The 3,777-nt window shown below is 40.0% G+C and overlaps 1 long non-coding RNA gene across 1 annotated transcript; it reads right to left on the reverse strand.

Annotated features, from left to right (window-relative positions):
• Positions 1 to 640: 640 nt before the first annotated feature.
• LOC106595686 (uncharacterized) lies at positions 641 to 3,384 on the reverse strand. The gene is made up of 4 exons (XR_001326441.3): positions 2,663 to 3,384; positions 2,363 to 2,518; positions 2,068 to 2,180; positions 641 to 1,523 (listed from the first exon to the last, which is right to left on the reverse strand). It is a non-coding gene; the product is annotated as an uncharacterized LOC106595686 (long non-coding RNA).
• Positions 3,385 to 3,777: the final 393 nt, after the last annotated feature.

Consider the following 3,777-nt stretch of genomic DNA (forward strand, 5'->3'; position numbering starts at 1 on the left):
GAAATTAAAACCAGATGGGTCAGTTGGAGAAAAAAAAAAATCAGGGCAGTTGCAAAAGATATTTGGACACCTTGCAATCATGACGCAAAATGCGCCTACACATACTGACCGAAGTTACAGAAAGCTAAACCAAAATTGGATACATTGGAAATGCAGGTCCAACGAGGAAAAACTTAGCTAGCTAACTATCTGATTGGTTTTTGCAGAAACATATTTTTTTGGAGCATCTGATGACCTAATGTGGTGAGTGATGAACATGAATTTCTCTGGTCCCTATGTTGCAGTCATGACACAGCACTATGATGTCAAATCCTCCCACATGTTTCTACCCAGGTAGCAAAAATACGTTTTCTAAACCTTTTTAGGTGTTGGATTGGTTGCCTAAACACTCTGAATGCATTCAGATAAACGTTCGGTGTTGGTTAAAGTGTAGGGGACAGATTACATTTTGTAAACATTTGACAACATTTGTAAACGTTGGTATTAGTGTAATTTACGTTGGCCATTAGTTCCTTTTTAAACGTTAATGAACATCCAACAATGTTTAAAAAAAATGTTGGCAAACGTTGGTAATAGGTGTATTTTACAACATTGGTTTGGTTTCAAACGTCCATCCAAGTTCGCCAATGTTTAACAAACGTTGGTAATAGGTGTTATATGCGATGATGGCTTCAACTAATAAAGACAGGAAATTCCAACTATATATTTAGATTTTTTTTTAACCAAGGAAATACAATATAAAACTGTTACTTACTAACGCTTGATTAATTATAATTGGATTAGCTGTAACGGTCGTCGTAGGATAGGGACCAAAATGCAGCGGGTTGAGTGCTCATCTTAACTTTTATTTGTGAACACTTAATTCAACAAAACAATAACCGATCGAAACAGTCTTGTAGGCTCACACAGCAGTACAAAGAAACAACCTCCCACAATTCCCAAAACAAACACACTCCTAAATATAGGACCTTCAATCAGAGGCAACGATAGACAGCTGCCTCCAATTGAAGGCCCCAATCCCCATCAACTAAACATAGAAATACAATACCCTAGCACAGACATAGAACTAACAACATAGAACTAACCCCCCCAAAAAACGGACTAATAAATCAAATACCCCTCTACATGAACACATACTCAAAACCATATAAAACAAATACCCCCTGCCACGTCCTGACCAAACTATAATAACAAATAACCCCTTTACTGGTCAGGACGTGACATTAGAAACTAATTACTAACTAATTATTTCCCTAGTATTTCCTTTTTTTTTTTTACAACTGGACATATTTAATAAAACACTGGAGTTACAAAATGTCCTCTTTAGTCAAAAAGCATTATGGTCGACTCTGTGCTTGTGCTCCTTCTCTCTCTTGGGCTTCTGTCTCTTGGCTTCTGTCTCTTGGGCTTCTGTCTCTTGGGCTTCTGTCTCTTGGGCTTCTGTCTCTTGGGCTTCTGTCTCTTGGGCTTCTGTCTCTTGGTCTCGTGCTTCCGTCACTCTCCATTATTTCAAGTGTTGTGGTCTGAAACAAAGTAACTGAGTGTTAAAACTCATCATTGGACTAGCATTTATTTGAGGGGCACAGTCAGCTCGTGCTCTCTCACACCATTTGGGCACACAGAGCTCTTTCTGTTTATCTGCGACTCTTCTCTTCTCTTCAGATGTGTCAATTTTGACAAGTAACGTTACAGAATAAGAACGTTACCTAGCATTATGGGATAGTGGTGAATTACAAACATGGCTGTACCCATGAAGTAGACCTGTCGACAGCTTAATAGATTGTATAGTTACTAATGTATAGTTAGGCATAACTTGCATGTGGTAAGTCGAGCTACTGCTGTTACTTCGCTAATGTTTTACTTCGTGGATTACTACGGTATTTAGCTAGACTAGGCTAAACATCCAGCTATTGTGTTAGCGAGCTACGAGGGAGTCGATCATACAACTGAATTATTCAGATAAATTACAATGAAGAACAACAGTTTCATGTAAGTAAAACACTTGTGCTGATGTTGCGTACTGTTAATGAACACAAAATATCTGATGTGGAACTCCACCTGTCCTACCTTCGATCTGTATTTGTTGCCCCCCTCCTTAAATGGCGCATGCTTCAGGTATTCACCTATTTCGGTCTCACACTCAGTGATTTTGGCCTCTTTGTGGCATCTGCTGCAGGCCTCTGAATGAGATTGAAACACATCATAATTCAGTTTAATTAGTAGTAACGCAGCTCAATATGGGATTTTATTGTAGATCTAGGACAAGGAGGCCAATGGATTCTAGGTAAATAGATGCTGGTTGACTTCTGAGCTATAAATAATAAAGGTTCTACTAGGGTATCCGGTATAAATGTGCACCTACTTGTCATTACTCTTAAAAGAGGCAGGTCTTCGAATGCCAACTTTTTCTCCTTTTCATACTGAACTGGGACAACAGTCTGTTGGTCCCAATGCGCCCTATCATCCTTCTCACAGTCTTCCCTACTGTGTTGGACCCATGCATACTGAGATAGGATGTCTAGTCGAGTAATTGAGAATTTGATTACTAGTATGTCTGACAGAAACAGTGAAAAATATGTGACCTACAGTAGTAGCCCTATAATACTTTATCGGCCGGTGTTTATCTTTCTGTGTTGAAGAAGTACTTGCAGTGAGAACATACCAATTGTTTGTGAAAATTCTCCTCTGTTGAGATCCGCTTAAACAGTAGCTTCAGGTCAGCCACAGAGTCTTAACGGTGATGGCAGAATGTCGAGGTCCTCAGCTGTGGTCGATGGCCTTGTAGCAATAAGGAGCCTCAGTTGCTCTTGCTGGTTCTCAATTATAATGTCTAGCTTCATCAGTACCTTTGTCTGGAAGGCTTAACAAGACAACATCATTGATTAGAACGGAGACATATAATTGAGTCCTAGACAAGCTGTTTTAGCAGAAAGGATTAAAGGGGAGTTGCTATTTTGACCAAAGCACTGTTAAATCACAGATGAACATATACAGTACTAACCAGACATCATTGCAATTATCCCCTTAGACTGCTCAGCACTTGTGAATGCAGATTATTTTTGTTGGAGACCTATGAGGCTGGGTAGGAGGTTTAGCGTAAAGCAATTAATTCATTCTTAACAGTGCATTGTGACATTTCAGAAAAACACAACGGTTTTGGTTGAGGGGAAAAATAGAGAGGGATATGTTGATACTGTTGGGCACTATTAAGGGAGGTTGACTATGTACTGTACTGTAGCTCCACAATGAAATAGGGTGCATGCCAGGCAGCAGGCTGTTAGCCAGCCTGCCAGCTTAGTGGAGTCTGCCACTAGCACAGTCAGCGTAGTCAGCTCAGCTTTCCCCATTGAGACCGTGTCTGTGCCTCGATCTAGGTTGGGCAAAATTAAAAATGGCGGTGTTCGCTTTAGCAATCTCACTAGTATAAAGACCTCCTCCATTCCTGCCATTATTGAAAGAGATTGTGATACCTCACATCTCAAAATTGGGTTACTTAATGTTAGATCCCTCACTTCCAAGGCAGTTATAGTCAATGAACTAATCACTGATAATAATCTTGATGTGATTGGCCTGACTGAAACATGGCTTAAGCCTGATGAATTTACTGTGTTAAATGAGGCCTCACCCCTGGTTACACTAGTGACCATACCCCCCGTGCATCCGGCAAAGGCGGAGGTGTTGCTAACATTTACGATAGCAAATTTCAATTTACAAAAAAAAAAACAATGACGTTTTTGTCTTTTGAGCTTCTAGTCATGAAATCTATGCAGCCTACTC

The sequence above is a fragment of the Salmo salar genome, chromosome 22, assembly GCF_965601325.2.
Source record: "Salmo salar chromosome 22, fSalSal1, whole genome shotgun sequence".
In the NCBI taxonomy this organism is placed as follows: Eukaryota; Metazoa; Chordata; class Actinopteri; order Salmoniformes; family Salmonidae; genus Salmo; species Salmo salar.